This window comes from Helianthus annuus, chromosome 7 (assembly GCF_002127325.2).
Source record: "Helianthus annuus cultivar XRQ/B chromosome 7, HanXRQr2.0-SUNRISE, whole genome shotgun sequence".
Taxonomy (NCBI): domain Eukaryota; kingdom Viridiplantae; phylum Streptophyta; class Magnoliopsida; order Asterales; family Asteraceae; genus Helianthus; species Helianthus annuus.
The window spans coordinates 78,513,239-78,540,213 of record NC_035439.2 but is presented as its reverse complement, the minus strand read 5'-3'; the positions used below and the strand labels follow the sequence as shown (position 1 = coordinate 78,540,213).

General features: G+C 38.1%; 1 pseudogene; it reads left to right on the top strand.

Annotated features, from left to right (window-relative positions):
- The first annotated feature begins 22,270 nt into the window (after positions 1–22,270).
- Positions 22,271–22,781, top strand: LOC110866490 (annotated as a pseudogene).
- Positions 22,782–26,975: the final 4,194 nt, after the last annotated feature.

Sequence of the window (26,975 nt, the reverse complement as noted above, 5' to 3'; positions counted from 1 at the left end):
CAATCCACTGCTCCTCCTGCTCAAGCACCTGCTCAACAGGCACCTGCTACAAATGAGTTATGGACCATGTTCCAACCACTGCTGGAAAGACAAAAGCAGATGGCAGATCAGCAGCATGCTATACATGTTCAAAAGCTGACAAATATGGTGGAATCAAGGTTCAAAGATACCCAGGCAGATATCAAAGCTATCAAAGCTCACATTCAAAGTGCCTCTAGAAAAGTTCCCTCCACTGTTCTCTTCATGAATGAACCCTTCTCAGATAATGCCAAAAAGGGGGAGAAGATCAAGTGGAAGAAAAAGGGAATTGATGATGGTATATATGTTGAGCCAGAAAATAGCCAAACCAAAACTGCAGTATCAACACACACCACATCACCACACACCACCACAACTACTGCTCCACCACCATCTGTGTCTACAGCACCAAAACCATCATCACCATCAAAATCAGCCACCCATTATCACCTCCTACCAAAAAGCAGAAGACAACAGATGTTACAACATCTATTGTAATGACAACAGTGGTTGAAACACCTATTGTTCCAACTACTGTTAGTCAGTCACTCATCACCACTCAAACAACTGCTATCACAACCCCTGCTCAAAAGTAGAAGACATCTGCTAAGTTGTTGTAATGACAACAGCAGTTGAAACACCAGTTGTTTCAACAGCTGTTAGTCAACCATCCACCACTGCTCTTACTTTTCCTACATCACAACCAAAGCTCTTTACCAGAAAAAGAAAGCCAATCTCTGCCGATGAGGACATACATGATCCTAATGCTGCAAAATATCCACTAGAACTAGAAGCTATCAAAAATGAGATGAGGCAATTCTATACAGAGGAAGATCCTTCAAAAAGAAGATTCCCCTCACTCATAGGCTTTATGGCACCAGAGGATATGGATGATTATCTCAAGCTCAAGGAAAGACAGGCTAAGGTAAAAGCTAAAGTTGAAAGTGAAGGTCTAAGTGACGAGGCCATTGCTGAAAAACTGGAATTCTTCCTCTCAAAAGTAAAGCAGATGGAAGAGTTTGCACAAGAACTGAACAAAGAAAAGGCTGATCAACGAAATAAATTAAGAAAAGAATATCTAGCCTACATCATGAAAGAGAAATTCTATCCTGCTGAAGAAAAATAGTTTGAAGAATGGCCAATAGTTGCTTTAAAGCATGAGGCAGAGAGGATTGAAAAAATCAAGAATGATCCTATAAAGAAGAAGAATGCTCCAAATTGGAGTAAATACAAAAAGCTCATTGCTGACCTAACTGCTGAGTACAAAAGGAAGAAAAAGGAGCTGGTGGATGCAAAAATGGATACTGCTGAAGCCATATCAAAATGGTCAAAGCAGCAGACTGATGAAGCCTATGAAAGGCTGAAGAAAAGGAAGATAACTGTTTCAGGCACTTCAAAGAAACGTGAACAAATGATGAAGCTTGAACAGCAGATTGAAAACCTCAAAACACTGTTCAAATCAGCAGATAATCCTACTCTTGTGACAAACCAAGAAGAAGGAAAACAATTGTCTAAAGAAGAGGTCAAAGAAAAGGAAGCTGGGTACTTCAATGATGCCATCATGAAAATGGGTCTAAAAGAAGAGAACTCAACAAAGCTTCAGAACCTTTTTAAGAAGGTATTAACCAAGCCTGCATCACCAAACACTTCAACAGGCATGACAGACTTTGAGAGGCAAGAGCTGATCGAAAAGGAGACTGCAGAAGACATAGCTGCAGCTAACAATGTCATTGAGATGGCCTTCAAAAGAATGTCTGAAAGTCTGCAAGTTTTCACAAGGCCAACATCTCCAAACTCATCTTCAAATAAATCTCTCCCAAGAAACCCATTAGGATTAAAAGTACTAAAGTGGATGTCTAATCAAAAGACCCACGTATTGACCTTGGTCAGATCCAATGGCGAAATGAAGTATATATCAAGGAAAGAAGCACTAGGCCTTAGTGTTGAAAATTTGCAGGATCTCCTTGAACTTACATTGTGTAGGGATGAAGATGACCTTAGTTCCAAGAATTTTGAAGAAAAGTTTAAAGAACAAGCTAAGGAACTTCTGATGAGGAATAAAGGTCCAGAATAATGAAGGGTTTTGGCATTATCTGTTCCAGGGGGAGATTGTTGGGATTTAACCCTACCAAAGGAACAGATAATGAAAGCCAAAACCGGATCACAACAGTGGACTCATAATAAACAGCTGCTTACACTTGGTTTTCCCCTTGACAGTGGTATTCTAATAGCTGATGGATCTTAAGTACTGCTCACTATAACAACTGATGAACCAAACACTGATGAGATTCTAAAGACTGCTAAAGACAAACACTGTTGCTCTATCTACTGCTGTTTCCTAAGTACTGCTGAAGACACAAGCACTGCCCATTCAAAGAATGGTCACCTTTGAAGAAAGCACTGAAGCTCAACATCAGTGCTCAGGCTACAACAGTGGAACAGTTGTTATCTCTTGTTTTTGTATTGTACTTATAGTCAGATTTTACACATCAGTAGTTTGTTTAGAACAATGTTTATAGGTTGTTAGTTTGTTAGATGTCACTATCATGTTGACGTCAGCTGAGATGCTTCAGTGGTTTGGTTTGCCTATAAATGGAGCAGTACCCTGTACTGTTGCATTTGATTGACTGAGTGGATTCTTCCTCTTTAGTCCAATCCTTTTATCTTGTGCAACCAACCTTGGGGTATCAGGCTGAGGGGGAGCTTAGTTCTGTAAACATGCTGTAATCATTTGCTTTGTATCTCAATCATTCAACTTAATGAAAAGCGTTTGTTTACCAAACTATTTTCTCTTCTGATTGTGTTCACAAAGTTTGTTTTTCATTTCCGCTGCACTTAATCTCATTTTATATTCATTGTTCTGTCAAAATTATACAAACGAGCACAATCATGACAGCCTCCAATCCTAACACTAACTGAGTTGTTGAGTGAATGCAGGTTGACCAAGAAGGACTGTTGATGTGTTCGACAGTGGTTATTCCTTTTAAGCATCTGAGGTGAATAGTCGGTTAACATGGGTAACGAACTATTTACTTATGCGATTGTTTTGATTATTCTATACTTTAAATGTGAAAAACTTTTGTCAGATTTAAAGTGGGGAGTCTGTTTGTGTTTATAAATTTGTGTTTTCAAAACTTACTCCATAAAAACAAAAATTTAGGGGGAGAAATTCCTCTAAGCCAAAAAGAGTTTAGATAGTGCATGAGTTTAGGGGGAGTAAGTTGTAAAATTTTAAAAATGCAAAACATAAAAAAAGAGAGAGAAAATCAAAAATGAGTTTTCATGGTATGAAAAAGAAGAAATGATAGTACATCAGCAAGTTAGACTGTCACACTGAAACTGAATTAAATTGCTTAAGTGTGATAGCAGCTTCATCATGTGATGTACCAGTAGGCAAAAAGCATGAAATAATCAACTTACCAAAGTGATATAAACCTAAATGCACTGAGTATGAGTGGGGAACACATCAGTGGTGTATGGTTTAATGATCTTAATTCTTGCATTGATAGATTGCCAAAATCTGAAGTTTTGGGTCTTTATACTGTTATTTCATCCAGGGATATCAGGGGTGTCCTTCTACTGCATCCAGATACATGCTGGCCTAGACACACCCAGGATATCTTAAAAGAGCTAAAAATGCCAAATCCCTGAAAATGAAAAAGCTCTCATAGAGAGTCATTCAATAAGTGCAAAATGCATAATTCGTACCAAAAATGGTATTTGTCTTGGCCCTCGATAAGATATTTTGGTCTCTCTGCTGTACGGAAGTACTGACCTGTTCACCAATTATCTATCATTGAAAAACATAACGGATGAATTCAGTATACTCACCTACTACGATGAATCTTTGTGCATACCTTGATCGCGGGGGTACATCCTGAAGTGGGACACACTAAATATTTCAGAAATAATATTACCTTAACGTATCATACAGTAATGGTACTTGAAATGTTCATGCATTTTGTTTAAAGTGGACGAACATACTGGTAATCGTCTTGAACTGCTTTTCATGAAAAATTACATAAAAGAATTAACTAATTGTGTGAAATAGTTTGAGTTTGCTGATATGATCTTCTTGCACATGATTCTCACAAAAAGATGAAATTGTAAATATTTTTTTTTTTGAGTTTAGTTTGGTTAGTTTAGTGTGTGTTGAAAAGTATCAAAAATACCAAAAATATTTCCTTTTAAAAGATCTCCCATTTTGATCTGACAGGTAGTTGTTTTTGCATGATAAGATAAAATATTGGTTTATCTTTAATTGTGAAAAAGGCTAATGGTTTTTCGAGATACTTGCTTGTGTTGCTAAACAGATTGATGCAGTTATCAAAATGAAGTGCAGAATACAAATAAAGTGCAGATTGAGAGTGAAGTGAAGATGCATGGTAGGATCCTTCTACTACATTGCAGAAAGAGAGAAAAAGAGATTTGAAGATTTGAAGATACTTGCTTAACCAAAGATTGCTAGTTCGCTGATCTACATCGAATGAAAGCTTTGGAGATTGGAAGCATCAGCTAAGGGGGAGTTTGTTGATGTCAGAAACTGGCGCTATCCAAAGACCAAAAGACTGCAAGATGTTTGAAGACAAAGTTACACTATGAAGCTATTGTCAAGGGGGAGTTTGTTGGTGCATATTTTATGACAACAGCTTAATAGTTTGTTTATTTAGTCTTTGGATATTTTGTATTGGGCTTAGCATATTGGTTAGGGAGTTAATTAATGTTATGGGCTAGGAGAATGGCCTGGCCCAGACCAAATCCCATATGCAAACCTTGTCCTATAAATACAAGGCTTGGCATTAGGGTTTAGGTTAGCCATTTTATAGACATTGTACACACTTAGAGGAGTTGTTAGAGAAATCTACAGAGAGTGGCTGAGAGATTTCTTGTGGGTCTTGAATTGATTGTAAACTTCGTGTTGGATAATCAATAGAAGACCGGATTGAAAGTGTATCGTGTTCTTGATTCTTGTTCTACTCGTTTTTCTGTGAAATCTGATCTAGAGGATTCCGCACTCTAGGTTAGATCGACGATTCTGTTACGATCCGCACAGTCACGGGGACCTACAGTTTCATTCAAAGCATTGTTGCCTGCTTCAACATTCAACAATATTTCATTCATCGCAAGCATTTCATTCTTTAGTACCACGTTCTCTGCTTCTGCATGCTTCAACTTCTCCTCGGTTTCTGCTTTTGATTTCTCCAACTCTGCAACCTTCTTTAATAACATAGAAATTTTTCCATCATTGAAGAGATCTCCAAGATCCTCTAATCCAGTTGTAACTGCATCAAAGTTAGATGGAACCTTAGGAAAACCTTGACTTGAACCTTGCGGTGTTGGAGCTTTCTTCGTAGTAGAGCCAGGTTCTCAACGATCTTTGGAGGTTGCTCTGGAGTAGTAACATGAACTTCTTCTTGAACTGGAATTGATTGTTGTGTTGGAGAAGCTGGAGGTGTTTCCATTCTGAATTCACTTTGGACTAAAATCTCCACTTCAACGCTTTCAACCCTTTCAATTTCCAGAATCTGTTTAGGAATAGAAGTTGTAACCTTTCTGGCTTTCTGTCTCTTCGAAACCTCACCTGTTGGCTGAGCTTTATGCTTCCTTAAACCTTTACGCTTCATTAACTTTTCTTTATCAGTAGCTGAAGGCTCGTAAGTAGCATCTTCTTCATCAGAACCTTTCTTCTTTCTGGAAGGACCTTTCATTCTGAATTTTCCACTAACATATGATGTTGGTGCCATCTTTGTAACTTCTATGTCACTTTCATTTCACTAGAATCTGAATGCACCTCACCTTCAACTAACATTTCTTTAGTAGCTTCAAGGTTTTTACCACTTTTCTTACCACTAGCTGCAGCTTCAATATTCTGAGCAACTTTAGCCGCATATTGATCAGCTATGATAGATTCAATCTCACCAGAGAAAATTTTATGATCATCACCTGCAACATTAATATCTTCAAGTTGTACATCATCAGGTTCATCAACAAGATGTGGTGGTGATTTCTTTTTCTTTGAAGATCTCTTTGGTTCAGCTTTTGGAGTTGTAGCCTTTGGAGTTCTCTTTTTCTGCTTTTCATCTTTCTATACCCACCATCTGGTCTTCTTAGGAACAAAAGGCTCCATCTTCTTTGTTTCATCATCAGAACCATTGTTATCGTGCCTCCATTTGTCATCTTCTAGGGCCTGATAATCTACTTTCTCTATTGCAGCAAAATTCTTTCTAAACTTTGGTTCTTTCCCTTTTTCAAATCCTCGATAAACATCTAACCTTTTCAAGGTTTCTTTGTCCATATGATCCAACTTCATCTCATCACCATCAGCCTTGGGTAGGTTTGGAATCTGGTCATCCAACAACATCTGCACAAACCTTGGATATTGCGAGAAACGTTCACCTTTGATATTATCTAGCATGTGATTGAAGATCACTTGTGAAATATTATACGGTCTATTCAGAATCAAACAAGTGATTATGTTCATGATATAGTCAGCAGATTCATCATAAGCACCCTTTCTATGGCTAATGCGTGTATCACCGAGTGTACAAGAAACTTGTAGGGCCTCGACAACTTTGACTTTGTGTATGTTGGGTCGTTTACAAACACTGTGTAGCCCATTCTCATCCACAACCCCTTGCACAATCTTTCAAAACTGATTATTGGATCTTCGTCTTTATCTTTGAAATCCAACACTCTTCGGACATCTCCAACTATGAATTTTAGCACCACATCAATCCGTTCACATCTTTCATCTTTACTGCAGAGTGAATAACTTTGTCATCGGCAACATAATGTGCCGAATTCCAAAAAGCTCTCACATAAGATTCGTAACACTTATGTTGATCCGTCAGTGCCTTGTAAATTATGTTATCTTCAATAAACTTCAATATTTCTTTGAACGGACCCATCTTCGGTAAATTTTTATCTAAGACACATCAAATGTTGTGTTTATTGTGAAAGTCCGAACTCTTAGCCTGCACAAATAACATCATCAAATATTACACGTATATCGAGACAACATTTCATTTTGAAAATTTTCCAACACTTAGAAAATTTCAATTTTCAAACACATTCTTATTCCATCCGGATGGACATGGTCCGGATGGACTTAGTCCGGATGGACAAACACAGTTAAATGGTCCGGATGGACACTTCTCCGAATGGACTCATCCGGATGGGCACAAACAGTTACTATTCAAAATCAAAGTCCAGAATATGTCCGGATGGACTAATCCAGAACCACATCCGGATGAACATAACGAAGAACAATCGAAGAACAACACTTGATTTTTGTTAGTTTTTATCAAATTGAAGGTTATTTATCTCAAAAAGGTACCGATTTGAACAATTTTAAGATCAATTTCAAGAAAAACAACCTAGAAAGCCCTAGATCTAAGGATTTAGAGTGTCGGCCATTCGGATATCAAATTAAAGCATCAAATCAAGTAATTTTTGAGATTTTACCTTCACCATGTTGGATGTTGTGCCAATCAACACCCTCAGGACCAAATTTTGGCAGCGTAACGGCTAGAATTTGAATGAAAATTTGTGAGAAAAATATGGGTTGTCCGGATGAGAAAGTGTTCGAATGAACATTAAATGGTCCGGATGGCCTTTTATATATCACCCAAGTCCATCTGTCCGGATGAGCAATGTGCTCCGGATGGACTTTTTCTCCATTCGTCCGAATGGGCTATGCAATTTCAAAATTTTTCAAATTTTCAAACTTTTTCCAATTTTATCAGATTTTAACATCCACTCAAGTATCCAGGTCCAAGTTAATGACCTTGGTTAACCCGATTTACGAACCATCTGACATTTTTAGTTCAAATTTTCAACTTTTTCAAAAATACAAGTTTCAAGTTAATGTACTTGTTCAGCTTTTCAGTTTCCCAACATTCAGATTAGCTCCCACTCAGTCAATTCAGGATCTGCTTAGCATCTGAGATTTCGAAGATCAGCTTTCTAACACTGGTTTGTCGAAAATAAAGCAGAAATAAAATATTTTTGGGTTTAATCTGAAAATGAAACAGCAAACTATTTACAAACATATTTTTGTGAGTTGTGTTAGAGGATCATATCAGCTACCGACAAGTCACAAGCATCGTTGAGCTTATAACACTTTAAGTTTAAACAATTCACCTAGATTGTCAGTATACTGATCCACTTAAATTCTCACACAGAGTTCAACTGATTCGAGATACAGAATTAGTGTCTTAAGCACTTAACTTATTCGCTTGTCCCACCTCAGAATATACTCTCGTATCCAGATTCCCCATATTCAGTCTTACAGGTGAATATACTAGATTGATATCTGTTCTCTGGGTTGTGCGAGACCATGAGAGCTCAGGTTACAAATTTCGTTCAGTCAGAGAGATGATGGCTCGACTTTAGGTGTGTCCCACCTAGGGATCTTCTTTACAACAGCATTTAATTTGTATCTTTCGATATTTTATCAATTTTTATGCTGAGGGAATGTTTTGTTAAAGCGCATAAAGTATTATACAAGGTCTAGGCCATTGCCTCCGCAATAGCAGAAGACCGAGTATAATACCCCAGATATCAAACAGTATAAAGACCTAGTATCTTAGAATTAGGCAATCTTTCAAACAAAATTTCGGGGGTTATCCATATATTCGAGAGATGTTTCCCCACGAGATAAGCAAGATATTGATTTTATGTTTATATCCCGAATTCAGTCTACTAAATGTGTAAGAACCTACTGACACATCATCAGTGAGACCGCTTAACGCTTATAACTTTCTAAATCTTTAGCGTAACGTGACAGTCTAGCTGATGTACTATCATTTCATCTTTTTACACTAACTCTTTTTAACTTTTGCTATGATTTTTACATTTTTTGCATTTTTTATTGTTTTTGTATTTTTACATTTTTTAATGTTTTTGTATTTTCTACAACATTTTCTCCCCCTAAACACCAAAACATTTAAAAATGTGACAAACCAGAGAAGATTGCTTCCTGACGTCCTCTGCACTGGATTCCTCATCAACGACAATAATGTCTCCCCCTAACGACAAAAGCTTCATACCGTATAGTTTCAAAAGATAATGAAAACGTGACTTATCAAACGGTTTAGTGTGAAGGTCAGCCTTTTGTTTGTCGGTGTTGATTTTTTCGATTCTAATCAACTTCTTCTCGTAACAATCATGGATGAAGTGATGTCGAATCTCAATATGTTTTGTTTTAGCGTGATGTACTGGGTTTTTGGTGATATTTATTGCTGCCTCATTATCTACATATATCGGCGAGTTAAGAAATTGTAGACCATAGTCTCTCATCTGCTGTTGAATCCACAATAACTGTGAACAACAGCTGCTAGCCGAGACGTACTCAGCTTCGCATGTAGAGAGAGGGACTGTAGTCTGTTTCTTACACTGCCATGTTACCAAGCGGGTTCTGAAGAACTGGTAGCCGGCCATTGTAGACTTTGCATTGATTTTGCAGCAGTCGTAATCCGAATCTGAGTAGCCCTCAAATGTGAAATCGCTAGCTTTGGGATACCACAAGCCTAAACTTGGAGTTCCTTTCAAGTACCGTAAGATTCGCTTGACGATGACTAGATGAGAAACCCTCAGACTTGATTGGTAGCGTGTCGCGAGGCATGTCGGGTACATTATGTCAGGTCTTGATGTGGTTAGGTACATGAGTGAACCAATCATGGAACGGTACAAGGTTTCGTCCACCTTATCTCCCGTGAGATCCGGATTTATACCATGATTAGTTGCTAATGAGGTAGACATAGCAGAGGTCCCTGACATACTGAATTTCTCCAATACGTCATGAACGTACTTCGTTTGATGAATGAAAATTCCTCATGGCATTTGATCGACCTGTAAGCCGAGAAAGAATTTCATTTCGCCCATAGAGCTCATTTCGAACTTCTGCTTCATCACTTTCTCAAAATCTTTGTAGAGCTCGTCATTGGTAGACCCGAAAATAATGTCGTCCACGTAAATTTGTACTATCAGAAGATGACCACCAGCTTCTTTTGTGAAGAGAGTTGCATCTACCTTCCCTCGTGTGAAGCCGTTCGTCAACAGGTGTTGAGATAACGTCTCATACCAGGCTCTCGGGTTGTGGTGCAACCCATATAAGGCTTTGTCGAGGAGGTAAACCTTATCTTTGTGGATAGGGTCAGGGAAGCCCGGTGGCTGACCGACGTACACCTCTTCTTTCACTTTTCCATATAAAAATGCTGACTTTACATTTAACTGATACACCTGATGTGCTGTAGTGTAATATATTTTAGGTGTATATTTTAAGCCCTTTTTACACTTTTTAGCCAAGTTTTAAATTTATAAAACACGATATTTACTAACACTAAACACACATATGGGCAAGTGCACCCATCGTGGACGTAGTATAGTGTTGGTAAGATACCGAGGTCGTCCGAGGACACAAGAGCTTTTAGTACGGGTTTATCCTCAATGTCTAATCAAATCAAAAAGTTAGAAAAAGGTTTTTAAACTAGAAAAATAAAACTAACTAAAATGCTGAAAATAAAAATAAAAGTAAAAACAGATAGACAAGATGAATCACTTGGATCCGACTCGTGTATAGTGTAACCTTTGATTATTTCCGCACTTTTGCACTGTTTAAGAGATTATCTTAGTTATTGTAGTAGGCCCCACTTTTGAAGGTGATGTTACCCTCAACCCAGTAGTTTGAGTCAGCAAGGATACAATCCTAAAGGGTCGGATTATTGAAAGATAATTAATTAAGTTATTAATGCATAATGCGGTAGGCCCCTCTTTTGAAGGTGACGTTACCCTCGGCTAAGTAGTCTAAGTCAGCAGGGATACAGTCCTAAGTAGCCGGGTTAAAGTTTTAATAGTAGTTTAACTTATGAGGGGATCAAAGAGTTTGGACCCCCGCCATCCAATACCGGTGGGTATTGAAGGAGGTCCTACTAAATTTGACCCAGGTCCTTTGTAGGATCTATACACTGAACAATGGCAAGACTCTTACCAAACCGTTCCCTTAACCCCCGACCAGGTAGCCAACATATCTCCATATAGATCGTGGAGATATAAATGGTGAAAATCTTTTATTTATATAGACAGTAAAATAATGCCAAGATACCACGGACAAACGATAGGGAAGAATCACCTTTAACATAAGAAACTAGTTATTAAAGTCATTACTACATAACCAAATAAAAAGTGCGAAAAGATTGAAAAGTATTACACTAAACACTTGTCTTCACCAAGTGATGTAAGAGACTTAGGCAAACATGGCCTTTGATTGTCAAGAACTCTTACGATCAATCTTGGATCCCGAGACGACTGACACACTCTATGATGGACAATGGATGATGGTGGTGGATGATGGTATTGTGATGGTGGTGGGTGGTGGGTGAAGTGTGAGAGAGGTGGTGTGCCAAGGGATGCCTTTGAAGTGAACCAAGCACCCCTATTTATAGCCTGCCCAGAAGCCTGGACACGGCCCCGTGTCCGCTGGACACGGCCCCGTGTCCACCCTTTTTCTCTTTCTTCATTAATTACAATTTGTCTTTAGTAGCTCCACACGCCCCCGTCTTCGTTGGGCACGGCCCCGTGTGCAGAAGCGTATCTGTACTATCAGATTTGGCAAGATTCTGCGTATCTTTGCGTTGACCACGGCCCCGTGCCCGCTGGGCACGGCCCCGTGGTGGGCGTAGAAGCTTCTATAGGTTTGTCTTTTGTGCCAAGGCTGACCATGCCCCCGTGTTCGCTGGGCATGCCCCGTGTTGAGCTGGGCACAGCCCCATGCTCAGCTGGGCATAGCCCCATGCTCAGCTTTCTTCTTGTTTTGCTTTGGGAGATGCTGTCGAGGAGTCGGGCATGCCACGTTTCTTCCTTTTTCTTTGTATTTATGTTGGTTTTGGCTATATATTTGTTCCTTTTGTTCGTTTAAGCTCATTTGATCCTGTAAATTCAAAAGGAAGACAAAAACACTTTTTCCAACATTAGTACTAAAAAGGGTTAGTTTTATGCCTTATTTGATGTAATTTATATGTTTCATTTTACACACATCAACACCTTAAACCCTTTCAAGGATGCAAACGCAAGGAAGATCCTGATCGCCTCTAGTCTAGCAACAGGTGCGTATACTTCAGTGAAATCAATTGCCTCTTGCTGACTAAATCCCTGAACGTCCAGGCGAGCTTTGTTTCGTACAACCACTCCTCTGTCGTCTCGCTGCACTTGAATACCCACTTTGTATTGATCTTTTTGTGACCATCGGGTAAATCTACTAGCTTCCAAACCCTAAGTTTTTCAAATTAACTGAGCTCCTCTTGCATTGCATTTACCCACGATTCCTCCGTTAGTGCTTCGTTGTATGTTTTCGGCTCAACCTGTAAAATAAAACACTTAAGAGAAAATCCGTTTTGTAATGGAGCAATCTTAGTATAAAAGCATGAAAGGTGATGCGTGTGTAGTGTAATATATTTTAGGTGTATATTTTAAGCCCTTTTACACTTTTTTGCCAAGTTTTAAATTTATAAAACACGATATTTACTAACACTAAACACACATATGGGCAAGTGCACCCATCGTGGACGTAGTATAGTGTTGGTAAGATACCAAGGTCGTCCAAGGACAAAAGAGCTTTTAATACCGGTTTATCCTCAACGTCTAATCAAATCAAAAAGTTAGAAAAAGGTTTTTAGACTAGAAAAATAAAACTAACTAAAATGCTAAAAATTAGAATAAAAGTAAAAACAGATAGACAAGATGAATCACTTGGATCCGACTTGTGTGTAGTGTAACCTTTGATTATTTCCGCACTTTTGCACTTGTTTAAGAGATTATCTTAGTTATTGTAGTAGGCCCCTCTTTTGAAGGTGACGTTACCCTCAACCCAGTAGTTTGAGTCAGCAAGGATACAATCCTAAAGGGTCGGATTATTGAAAGATAATTAATTAAGTTATTAATGCATAATGTGGTAGGCCCCTCTTTTGAAGGTGACGTTACCCTCGGCTAAATAGTCTGAGTCAGCAGGGATACAGTCCTAAGTAGACGGGTTAAAGTTTTAATAGTAGTTTAACTTATGAGGGGGTCAAAGAGTTTGGACCCCCGCCATCCAATACCGTTGGGTATTGAAGGAGGTCCTACTAAATTTGACCCAGGTCCTTTGCAGGATCTATACACTGAACAATGGCAAGACTCTTACCAAACCGTTCCCTTAACCCCCGACCAGGTAGCCAACATACCTCCATATAGACCGTGGAGATATGAATGGTTAAAATCTTTTATTTTATATAGACAGTAAAATAATGCCAAGACACCACGGACAAACGATAAGGAAGAATCACCTTCAACATAAGAAACTAGTTATTAAAGTCATTAATACATAACCAATTAAAAAGTGCGAAAAGATTAAAAATAAAAAGTATTACACTAAACACTTGTCTTCACCAAGTGATGTAAGAGACTTTGGCAAACATGGCCTTCGATTGTCAAGAACTCTTACGATCAATCTTGGATCCCGAGACGACTCACACACTCTATGATGGACAATGGATGATGGTGGTGGATGATGGTGTTGTGATGGTGGTGGGTGGTGGGTGAAGTGTGAGAGAGGTGGTGTGCCAAGGGATGAGTTGCAAGAGCTCCAAGCACTCCTATTTATAGGCTGAACATAAGCTCGGGCACGGCCCCGTGTCCATTGGGCACGGCCCCGTGTCCATCCTCCTCTCTTTCTTCATTAAATGCAGTTTGTCTGCATTAGTTGATCACGCCCCCGTGTCCACTGAGTATGACCCCGTGTGCAGAAGCATATCTGTACTATCAAGATTTGCCTGGATTCCGCGAATCTTATAGTTGACCACGGCCCTGTGTCCACTGAGCACGGCCCCGTGGTGGGCGATGGAAGCTTCTACAACTTTGTCTTTTCTACTGACACTTGGGCACGCCCCCGTGTTCACTGAGCACGGGGCGTGTTCAGCCTTCTGTTTTCTTGTTTTGCTTGGGAAGATGTTGTCGAGAGGTCAGGCATGCCACGTTTGTTCCTTTTCTTGTATTTATGTTAGATTTAGCTGCCTTTTTGCTTCTTTTATTTATTTGAGCTCATTTAATCCTGAAAATACAAAAGGAAGACAAAAGCACACTTTTTCCAATATTAGTACTAAAAAGGGTTAGTTTTATGCCACAATGGATGTAATTTATATGTTGCATTTTGTGCACATCAAAAGGCCTTGATCAATTTGACTTCTAGTTCGAACACCGGCTTGAAGCTCTCCTATGATAAACTCTCCAGGATGATAAGATAGTGTCCAGGCATCACCTCGTCGGGAATTATCACCTCGCTCTCTAGGTTTGTAACATTCTGCTCCGCATCTTGAACAACTTCGTTTGTCTGAATCTCAAGTTGGATCTGCTCCCCCTTAGAGTCAGTGTCTCCTTGATCGAACTGGGACTTTCTGAATTTGAAACATTTGTGTTATCTAACACCATGGCTGGAGAGTTTTCAACTGGTGCAACTGTTTCTGAGGCCTAAGTTTGAATATCATCTTGAGTGTGACTAGGGACTGCTTCCAAATCATTAACACCACCTTGTTGATCATCAGTAACCACCATAGATCTTGGCACTTGTTCTTGAGAAGAAGATAGATGTTGCTGAAATAGCTTTACCAATTCATCATCTGACGATTCCTCTGGAAGCTTGAATAAATCCCACAACCCTTCGTAGTCGAACATCCACATAGGACCAGGTTTTGGTGTATGCATTGTATGCCCCTGGCACTCAACATGTTGAGTTGTAATTACACTTCGGATACTAGGTAGGTATACTCGTCTGAGTGGACTAGCATATCCCACAAATAATCCTTCCAAACACTTTGCTCCGAACTTGCCGTCTGGATCTATAACTGTGCATGGTGATCCAAAAGGTTCAAGATACCTCAGATTCGGCTTCCGGTTCATCAACAACTCAAAACATGTTTTGTTGTGCGGTTTGACCGTCAACACTCGATTTAGGGTGTAACACACTGAGGATACCGCTTCGCTCCAGAAGTTCAAAGGGAGCTTTGAATCTGCCAACATAGTGCGAGCAGCCTCAATCAATGTCCGATTCTTGCGTTCTGCCACTCCATTTTGTTGTGGTATATACGAGCGCTGAATTCGTGCAAGATACCCTTTTCGTCACAAAATTATGCCATTTTGCTATTTTTGAATTCAGTACCGTTATCGCTTCTGATTCGTCTAATCGGAGTTTTGTACTGATTTTCCAGCATTCTGAATAGCTTCATCAAACTCGTGAATACCTCATCTTTTGTTTCTAGAAACAGTACCCAGGAAAATCTCGAATAATCATTTGTAACCACCAAACAATACAGATGTCCTTCAATGCTCTTTACGTTCAAAGGACCAAAGAGATCCATGTGAAGTCTCTCCTGTGGCTTTTTGATCGAATTTAGAAGTTTCCTCGGATGTGAGTTTTTGGTTTGTTTTCCCTTTTTGCAGCTAATGCACTCGTCACTCAGATGGAAATTCTTTAGATTTACGCCCTCCACTAGGTTGTTGTGAACGAGATGATTCATTTTCCTTAAATGAATATGAGCCATTCTTCGGTGCCACAAGATTGATTCTTTTTCGATCGCCTTAGATACAAAGCACTGCGGTTTGTTATCTGTTGTGGTCGTGACGCTCATGTCTAAGACATAAAGGTCGTTTTCCCGCGCTGCCCGCATTAGTACCCACTCTTTAGGGATGACAAATCCTGGTTTGAGTATCAGACATTCTTGGTCATTGAAGTGTGCGGTAAACTTCTTGTCACAAATCTGTGAGATGCTCAGCAGATTGTTCTCTAACTCGGCAATGTAGTTTACATTTTCAAATGACACTTTTCCATTTGTCAAAGTTCCTTCCCCAATTATTCTACCTCCCTGATTTGCCGCAAAACCCTCATATCCACCTCTGATTGATCTAATGTCATACAATAGGGTAGGCATCCCGGTCATGTGCCTGGACGCTCCACTATCCGTAATCCACCTTAAAATCGATCTTGTGAGCTCCTGCACGTTTCAGATTTGGTTAGTTAAATGAAGCAACCCAAGCCTCTTTTGACTCGGGTAGCTTGATGTGGATCTCGAAAAGAATTGGGAAATTCATATCATTAACCTCTAAAACATTCTCTGTTTCAACCTTAACCTTTTTGTTTAATTCTTGTTTTGGAACACTTGGTTGAACAGATTTTGGGCATACTTCTTGACTGGCTGAGTCAAAGAAGTTTGTCTTTTCTTCTCAACAACTGAACCTTTAGGAACATACTTTCCTACCTGTGCGGTTGGAGAAGTTTGTTTCCTTTTGGTTTCAGTAACAGAAACCTTTTGAACAGGCTTCTTGACTTGAGTAGTCACAGAAGCTTGTTTTGACTTTGGTTCAACAGATGTTTTGACTTGCGATTTTGGCTTCCATGTTTGGTGTTTCTGGATATCTTTCTTGAGTTTAAAAGTTGATTCTTTGATTTCATTTTTCTTTGAAGTTTCACCAATTTCTTTAGTTTTGAAAAACTGTTTTGCTGGGTGAACTTGGTTTTTAGAATCAATCTTTTTCTCCACAAACATGTGTGCCATTCCTTTAACATCGTTGGGTTTCTGGTTGTTCTTGACAACAACAGTCTTAGCCTTGACATTGGTACATTTTCGTGCAATGTGACCAATTTCATTACACTTAAAACAAGTTCGATTATCTTGAACCCTACTTGTGCCCTCAGACTGTTTTTATTTTGCCTCAAAGAATTCCTCATTTGTTTTTGTAAAAATTACAGATTCTTCATCTACACTTGAGCATGAACTTTTTACAAATTCAGTTCTCTTCACATATTTAGACTTCTAAAAACCTCTTCTCTCATTCGACTTACCACCCCAACGTCCGTTACCACCAGTTTGAATTTTGTTTTGAAATTGTGGTTTAGGTTTGGTGTAATAACTTTTAGCCTTCAAAAATCCTTTCGATCTTGGCAACTTTTCGATTTCTGAAACATCAACTTCAACCAACTTGAAAACCTTCTCAATTTTATTCAAATTAACATTTTGAATCGGAAAATCTTGATCCGAATACAACTTATCAGATCCATTCATCTGGTACATCACCAGAGTAGGCTCGTTATTTAAGTTATTTTTGGACTTTGGAATGTAATTATTCATGAACCACTCGTCATCTTCAAAACATTCGTTTGAACTGTCACTCTCACTTTTAAAGACATTGTTTACCACGTTTTTAACCAACTCTAAATTAAGTTTTTCTTCTTCTGAAGATTTTTCAAAAGTGACATCAAGGTTTTCTGGTAATTTGTCAATTTCACTTTCAATTTTAATGTTTAAAGCTTTATCCACCCCCAAATTACTTCTAGAAAAATCACCATTCACAGGTGGTGGAACGCGGTTGTAACCAATACCGCTTCCAATGCTATAAACATCTTCTCCATCTTTGTTCTTTCCAATCGGTTTTGGAATCACATAATCAAGAACAAAGCTGGATGAAAAGTAACTTTTCAGCTTCATATTGATATGCTCATTTTCAATTTTAGCCTCTTCAAGTTGAAGTTTTAGTTTTGCAATTTCATCGAGAAACATGTTTATTGATTTTTCTTTTTCCTCAAGAGTGTTTTGCAGTTTATTGTTTAATTCTCTTCATTGATAATCACGATCTTCTGCCTCAGAAACAACTCTTTTAAGTTCATCATATGCTTCTTTAATTGATCTAAATTCGAAAATGAGTGTTTCATTCGTTTTTCGAAATCTTTCAATTTCTGATTCACCCTTTCTTATATTTTCTTCCAAAAGTTCAATTTTATTTTTAGAACCTTTGATTAATTTGTCTTTTAGACAAGTTCATCTTTCAACGAATCAATTTTTTTATTTGCTTCTTTCAATTTTTTTTTTTTTTGTTTGGGTGAGTTCATCAATCTTGGATTTCAAACCATTTTCTTTTTCAGTACCGATTTTGCACATTTTTATGCAATGTCTACACTTCTCATCAATGGACTTACCATTTTGCACATTTTCATTTAAAGCCCTGACCTAATTTGATGACTCGGTAGACACGGTTGAAGATTCTACCTCGTTTTGTTTGGCAACTAAAGCTTTATCCGTCATCTTCTTCAGGTTTTCGGCTGTCAGATCCTGTGTCACATCAATGATCTCTGGACCACTCTTAGCAGCATTCAACTTCGCCTCTTTCTCGGCTTTCTCTTTTCTCATAGCAGCAAGCACTTCTTTGTACTCTTCCTCGACAGTCGGAATCGTTTTGACTAGTGCGTCAAAATCGATTGTTGCTGGATCAGTTGCAATATTCCCCTCCCGATCCAAGTAACACTGTCGCTTCTCATCCCACCTGTTATAATCTTTTGCATCTTTATAGATCATTTCAATCTCACCAAGCTTTTTTCGAGCGATATCCTCTTCTCTGTTATATTCCCACTTCGCGACCAACGCGGAACCTTCATCAGGAATATAATTTCTCCAATCAAACTCTTCATCTTCCTAAGTGACAATCAATGCCCTTGTTTTGTCTTTTGACGATGATCCTTCTTCAATCTGCAGACGGTTGATTTTTGGACGTTGTTCATTATTGCGGTGATAGATGGCCTTTTGTAATAATCCTCATGGAACGGGTTGACACTGTCATTCACATTTTGGTTTTTGCATTCTCGTTTGAAATGCCCCTTTTGTTTGCATTTAAAACAAGTGACCTTCGACTTGTCGAACCCCAGTTTGGTATTTGGACCACCAACACACTCTCGATGCATAATCTCTATAAACCTCTGAGCACGACGGATTACACTAGCCATGCACTAGCGTATATCAATTAACTCCATTTCCTCTGGATCTATTTGATCATAGTCCTCTTTTATCATCATTGGATTGCCAATCTTTCCAGCAACCAAAATTTCGTAACTCTCAAGGATAGATGCAAGGAACACCATTTGATGTTTAGCCGCTTCTGCACTTAGACTCTGTACATTGCTAAGATTTACGGCTATGTTGCATTTAACTACATTGGTGTTGGAGTTGTTCTGACTCTGCTGCGTTTTTGGTGCAGACTGTGTCTGTGTGTCTGAGTTTGCCTCTTGGTAACCGAACCCACTACTTCCTGAAGAACTACCAATTGAACTACTGTTAGGTGTTTCATTTGAGCTTCCGACACTGAAGGCTGTCCCAATCTTTGGTGACTGAATGTTCGGAGACAGAAGACTACCTCTGTAGTAGAGATTCACATTTTGTTGGTAGTTAGAGGTGTTTGATTTGTTTTGCTTTATGATAGCCAGTTCGTGTCCCTCTAACTTTTCGATCAATGTATCTAGACTGACTGTGCTCAAATTCGTATTACTTTTCAGTATCAACACATAAAACTTTCAGTCATCCTCATGTGGAAGTGCATCAAACAGCTTCTCGTTAACCTCTTCATCTGTCTTTTCAATACCAAACCTATTTAACTCAACCTTCAAGTGACAAAAACGTTCAATCATTTGCTTCACACCCTTACCTTTCATACAACTAAAATAATTGAACTCTTTTTTCAACAACGATTTCTTGTTTTTAACAATCTCGTCACACCCAGTACACTTCTTTTTTAACGACTCCCACAACCCTTTAGTTGTATTATCATATCTAGGCAAAGATATGATCTCATCACGAACCGACTGGTGAATAAGAGCTATCCCACGTTGTTCGGCAACAAAATTCTCATGATCTTATTTTTGCAACGCTGTGAATGGAATTCTTTCTCCTTGTGGTGTGACTGGTAGAGTATACCCGATCTCCAAATATTTCCAACTTTCGTATGCGTAAGCCTTAAGCCAGTTGATGAACCTCAGTGACCATCGATTATATTCCTCAAAATTCATTAGCGTAGGTGGCTTTTGGTAGTTGCCGTATGCATTTTCTACGTTTAGTGTCTCGGAGATGACACTTGACACTTTTTTCGGGTTGGACGTAGACACGGGTGTCGTGCTGTTGAAAACATCATAAAATGGATTCAAGAATTCGTGTGACATAATTGTTGTCTTTGAAAGTACCTGAGAAGTCAAAGAAAGTTAAACACTTGTGAAATCAAACTAAACACAACACTGCTGGTCCGGATGGTCGTGGTCCGGATGGGCAGTATAACACCAATCTCCGAATGAACAGGTTCGGATGGACAAGTTTTCGGATGGACAAAATCAACGTATGAAGTTTGTCCGGATGAACACTCTTCCGGATGGACAATGCCCGGATGAACAATAACGGGTCTATACGTTCGGGTGGATATCTCTGTCCGTCCAGATGTCCAAGAATACTTAGAACAAACTTTAATCAAGAACAGTCTATCCGTCCGGATGGATGATGATGTTAGCAAACTTAGTTCCGAAGTTCATGGTTTTTCACTGATTTTGATGTGTTTTAGTTTGAATTATGATCTGAAACTTTGTAGGATTGATTAACAACACATTTCGCACGTTATGTCAAAATTTTAGGTAAATTTGTCCATGAATTCAGTTGAATCTGATGTAGATCTCTTGTATCTTGTGATAATCTTCTCCAAATCCGGCCTCCAAGCTCTAATACCACTTGTGAGGACCGTGAGTTCGGGTCTTCGAACGCGCTCAGACCGGATCTAACACCTACAAACTTGGGCGGAATCCAAGAAAGTAGTAGGGGAGAGAGTAACACTGAAGACACCGTTTAACATCATTCTCATTGATAATAGAAACGATTACAAGAACCTGAGAGAATTTCGACAAGGCTTCGCCTAGGTGCCAAAATGATCAGTAACAAATCAGGACCCAGGCACCTCTATTTATAGAGGTTACCCATCTGGTTGAAACCACTAGACTGCCCATCCGTCCGGATGGGGATGTCCATCCGTCTGGATGGACTTACTACATGTACAAAACCAATGTTTCGACCCGGATTACATACAAAACATACTACAAACATTACACAGACATCAGACAGGTAACACAAAGACTCGATACAGAAGAAAGCAACAGACATAGTACATTCACACCTATGCAGTGGGAGTGGTTAGTCAATTTATGCATCAACCTCAAGCGAGTCACATGGAGGCAGTTTGGAGGATTATAAGGTATCTCAAAGGTACAACTGGGCATGGCATCCTATTTAAAACAAATAAGCACCTAGAGATTCAAGGATATACAGATGCAGATTGGGCAGGAAGTAAAGATAACCAGAGGTCAACATCAGGATACTTCACTATGGTAGGTGGAAATCTAGTCACTTGGAGAAGTAAAAAACAAAAGGTGATAGCTCTCTCAAGTGCTGAAACTGAGTTCCAGGGAATTGCACGAGGTGTAGCGGAAATCTTATGGATACAAAAACTTCTAACAGAGATTGGTTTTCCTCCAAATAAAAGTATCAAACTTATGTGTGATAATAAGGCAGCCATTCAAATTTCAGAAAATCCAGTGCAACATTATCGAACAAAACGTGTTGAAGTGGATAGGCACTTCATCAAAGAAAAAATAGAGGCAGGCATAATTGAACTTCCATTTGTCTCATCCGAAGAACAACTCGCAGACATCTTAACCAAGGCAGTTGACGAAAAAGTTTTTTATGATTGTCTAGACAAGTTGAGTTTTAGGAATTCCACTACTCAACTTGAGGAGGAGTGTTTGAAAAGGGGAGTATATATATTTTGAGGCATTTAAGGATCAGAGACAATTCTCCTCACATCCTTGGTAAAAATAGATGATTAGCTCACCAAAGTTAAAGCCGTATTTTATGTTTCTACCTTGATAGAGTTTCCTAGTTTGTGGGCATGGAACTTTATATATATATATTCCTTCCATTGTATACGTATTTTTTATGAAATCAAAGTAAGAACAGTTTTTCCTATCATGTTCAATATTTTCTAATTATCATGCTCAACAATTGAATCATATTCCCACGTTTAGGATCCGTGGCAAAAAAAAAGTTTATTTATATTTAAATGGGACCAATTTTAGAATGTATTTTAGGCCGCAAAAGACCTTAAGTCTACACTAAGATTTGTATATGATTTATATATGATTTATCGGTGTACATGATAAATTGCATACAACCATAAAAAATTAAGACTTCAGAAACAATAAGAAAAGGTGCAGCGTGAATCACATGTTAGTAGTTGTTATTAAATTATAATGTTTGTGGGGTAGCCAAAACTTTCTATAAAAACCTATTGATTTCTGCCTGTATTTTCCACAAACTCACGAATTATATCTCTTGTAAAAAAGTTGTTTGCTAACCTTTTTGAGAATATTGACGATGGCTCTATCAGGAAAGTTAATTGGTTACGTGGAGATCAGTAAGAGTGGTGACATTTTTCATGATCTCCTTAGACACAAACCGCACGAGATGACTGCAATAGCCCCTACAAAGCTTCATGAATGTAAGTTGCATGAGGGTAAGAGAGGGGCGGTCGGATCGGTCATCTCATGGCACTTCACTCATGGTACGTGTCACATGTCTTACTTGTTTCTTTCTAAATCTTATGTAAAATATTGATTAGTGAGCGTTTCTATGCATGCAAAAAGAGGGAAAGAAGAAGATATCAAAACAGATCATAGAATATGTGAATGAGGAAAACCACACGATTGTGTTCAAGGTCATTGGAGGAGAGCTTGTGGATGAGCTATACATGAGCTTCAAACACATATTTCATGTTGAACCAAAGGGTGATCGGCAGGTAGCTACTTGGACCTTGGAGTTTGAGAGGCCAAATACAAGTGTACCTTATCCGACTTCTGTGATGGATTACATTTGCAATATCGTTAAGGATATGGATGCCCATAACCACACTATATAGTTTTAATCAAAGATGAAAATATTGGAGGGACTCCATAATGTGTGTTTTCCAATTGAAAGATAAAGTTGAGTTTGTATGTCTCAATGTGTGTGTGCGCTTGTTGTAGAAATAGCTTGTTAAATAATTTCATCTAATGTCCTCAAAGGGATATCCGTGTGGTTAAGTGTTGTACTTTGCAACCAAAAGGTTGGTTGTTTTAATCGTGCATGTTTTGTTGTGTATTTATTCTAGAAAAATCTAGGAATTGTTTAAGAAAAAATGTTCCTTCGGATCTATGTCATCATGAGATACATGTATCATTATCCTACTATGATATTAAATAATTGTATAAATCTTGGCTTAAAATGGAATTTTGATCAAGTAAACGTATCTAGGCTGTAATTAGCTTTCAAATCGATTTTATGCATTTACAATTTAGTCGGGTTTGGTTTGGCGGCCACCCAATCACGGATCCAGAATTATTCTTCAATAGGGGCTACAAAATGGTTTATATTAGAATGGACAAGGTGGGTAAGGATAGTGTAAAAAGGGCTTAAAGTGTGAGAAGTGTGAGAAATTATTATAACACTATATATAATACTATATAACATCATATAAACACCGTATAACAATATGTAACACCATATAATACCATATAACACTATTTAACACTATATAACATTATATAACAAATATAACATTATACATCTATCATAGACATGCTATCAGACAAACTATAGTGTTATATTTGTTATATAATGTTATATAGTGTTACATAGTGTTATATGGTGTTACATATTGTTATACGGTATTTATATGGTGTTATATAGTATTATATATAGTGTTATAATACACTTCTCACACTTTGAGCACTTTTTAAAAATTTCTTTTGTCAGGTCTATCAGGTCCATCTCCGAAAATGTTCGAAAATCTTTAAACCCTGTGTGAACAGAAAATACGAGACCTTAAATATAAATTTTTAAAAAGAATATATATAAAAAAATTAAATATATGAAAATGAATTAGTGTCATTTGAATCAACACCAATCATTTAATGTAATTTGACAAAATTAGGCAATTAATGTTATTTGCATTTAATAAATAGATAAGAAAGAAAAAGAAAAAACAAAACTAAGGACACCGAGATTAGAACTCGTGTTTTATTATTATTCAAGTGACTCTCAAACCACCAAACTAAGTGCTTCATAATGGTATTTTTCCGATTCCTTACCTATATATTCTAACTTTATAGTGTAAAACTAATATAAAAACAAAGGGCCCTCGATGGGTTTAAACCCTGAGCCGTCACCCAACCCGCACACCCTTCGGGCCGGCCCTGAGGTCTATCAAGAGTATTTTTACCACGGAATTAAGTTGGGTCACCTTGGGATTTTGATTCGGTTGGTAACTTTGTATAGGTTTTTGGCTAAATTGCACTTTTCGTCCTTTATGTTTCAGGATTTATGCAGGCGCTGTCCTTTAAGTTTAAAAATTACACTCTATGTCCTTTATGTTTGCAACCTATAACAGACGGTGTCCTTTCTCATAAACCCAGTTAACTTTTAATGTTAAAACCCCTTGTCTCTCTCAACTTCAAACATGAGGGACCTGTTATGTAAAAAAGTGAAACTACTATGACTAAATATATAAAACTACTTGAAATATCCACAGCCACACACCTGCACACATTCTTCTCCCACTCATCTTACAACTGCCACTCAGCCCCCAAATCGGTCTAACAACATTTTTGCTCCATGATCAACAGTCTCCTCGTCAACAACGACAGCCTCTATTATGTTGTCCCATGTTCTTTCATCAAGGATCTGCAAACAAATCATCTTTCATTAATTGATGTGGAACATCCAACAAATTAATACTGGCCAAGTTTCAAGAATTACAAACCTCGTACATGGCATCCATCAGATCCGACCGGAGCCGGGTACGGCCGGCGCTCCGGCGTCTATTTCTTCTCGGACAAGCACCTCCGACTTCCACTTCGTCTTACAACCGCCACTCAGCCCCCAATTCTCTTAATTTCGTTCCACTTCGACTTCCACTTCGAAAAAACGCATCATGTTGAATTTCGTTCCGGATCTAATTCGAAATTAAAAATGTTGTTTATGATTGGTTTTGGTTGAGTTCTGAACAAATTGTCCGATCTGATTTGTTTGTGTTCGCCTGAATTTGATAGATTAGAATAAGCAATTGCAGGTTTTTGGAGTTAGTCGGTCGAGTTGCAGGTTTGGGAAAATTAGCTTCAGCTGTGATATTGTTTGGTGAAGAAGATTGTTAATTTAGAGTGTGTTTTGGGAATGGTGGAGGCAGGTTTGTGAATAAACAGGGGAATAAACATGGGAAGAAGAGTTGCCGGAATCCGGCGAAATTGCCGGCCGGATAATCGTAGAAGATGGCTGCTGATGCTTTTGTTTTGTTTTTGAATGTTTCACTTTTTTACATAACAGGTCCCTCATGTTTGAAGTTGAGAGAGACAAGGGGTTTTAACATTAAAAGTTAACCAGGTTTATGAGAAAGGACACCGCCTGTTATAAGTTGCAAACATAAAGGACATAGAATGTAATTTTTAAACTTAAAGGACAGCGCCTGCAGAAACCCTGAAACATAAAGGACGAAAAGTACAATTTAGCCTAGGTTTTTGAAAGTAAATTCAAATTTGTTCATACAATTTGATATGGTTGATCCACCACTTCTGGCCTAGTGGTAGGGAGACTTAGGTTCTCTAATGAAGATCCAAGTTCAATCCACATTTGTGTTACTTTAGTGGATAAGGCAATAATAGATAGAGTCTAGCCTCCTTAAAGACGTGTCAGGCTCTATCCTGAGCCCACCTAGGTTTTCGTCCCACCGTGTGTTACGCCAGAGAGTTCTGCTCTTCTGCTAGCACAACGACAGTCAAGTGACAGCCGGCGGTATGGTTTCCTGAGAGAATGCCCAAGCCATACTCTGAAGCCAGTGTGAGCCCGATTAAGACAACATAGTCTAGTCAAAGTAGGGCAACGAGACTCTCCAATTTAAAAAATGTGATAGTCTAATACAATAAATTCGTTCTAAAAAAAATATTGATTTGGTTTGTAGGAGGTTGAAAGGTGATTTTAATTATGTATATCACAAAACATCCATCATTATTGCTAAAAAACAAAAACAAAGATAAAAAAATTGATTTGGTTTGTAAGAGGTTGAAAGGTGATTTTAATTATGTATATCACAAAAAATCCATCATTATTGCAAAAAAAAAAAAAAAAAAAAAAAAAAGATAAAAAAAAAAGATAAAAAAAAAATCAATTTTTCCATGCACCAGCTCCACAATGTACATTTGAAAGTTCGTTTTAAGGTTTAGAGTTTGTACACAATGCAATAACATTTGTAACATGAAACATATATTAACGTATGAATACTGATATTCTCTATATAATACATCAATCAAGTGTTTATGCATCACATTTATTAGCAACAAATACCCTCTGTAGAACACATTTTCTAAAATATCGTCTAAAATGTAATATTATTTTTTACCATTAGGCACGGTGTGTAGGGTGTGACATCGAAAAAAGACCCAATATAAAATCTTCCTCGTTTATGTGTATATATAAAATACATGTAGACCCAAATTTGAGTGCTAGCATTCTAATACAAGAGATTCGGTTTGATTCTAGCATCTGCGATATTTTTTATTTCATTTTGTTCAAGCAGGTATTGATTTCCGGTGGGTAGAACTTTTGGGTAATGTTGAGAACTAGTTTTTTGTCCCGCTCTTGTTGCGAGGATTAAGTCGAATATTTCTATCTCATAACATGTATGTTTGTATTTCGGTTACTTGTATACGCTACTCGTAACACGATCTCAAAAGAAATTACATCGGGTCAACTAATTAAAACAAAACACTATACTTTTGCCAAAAAAAAACTAAAACGATGCAAAAACTATAATTTTAAATTGGGGACAAAATTGTAAATTTTGAGGACAAATAAGCGTGTGCCAGGCAGCCGCTTGACACGAATAAAAATTACACAGAGTCAACCAATTAAAACAAAACACTACTATAGTTTTGTTAAAAAAAAAAATACTAAAACGATTGCATGTCTGTAATTTTACACTGGGGCAAATTCATAATTTGACAGGGAAAAAGAATAATAGTAAAATTATAAATTTGAGCTAAGAGCAAATTA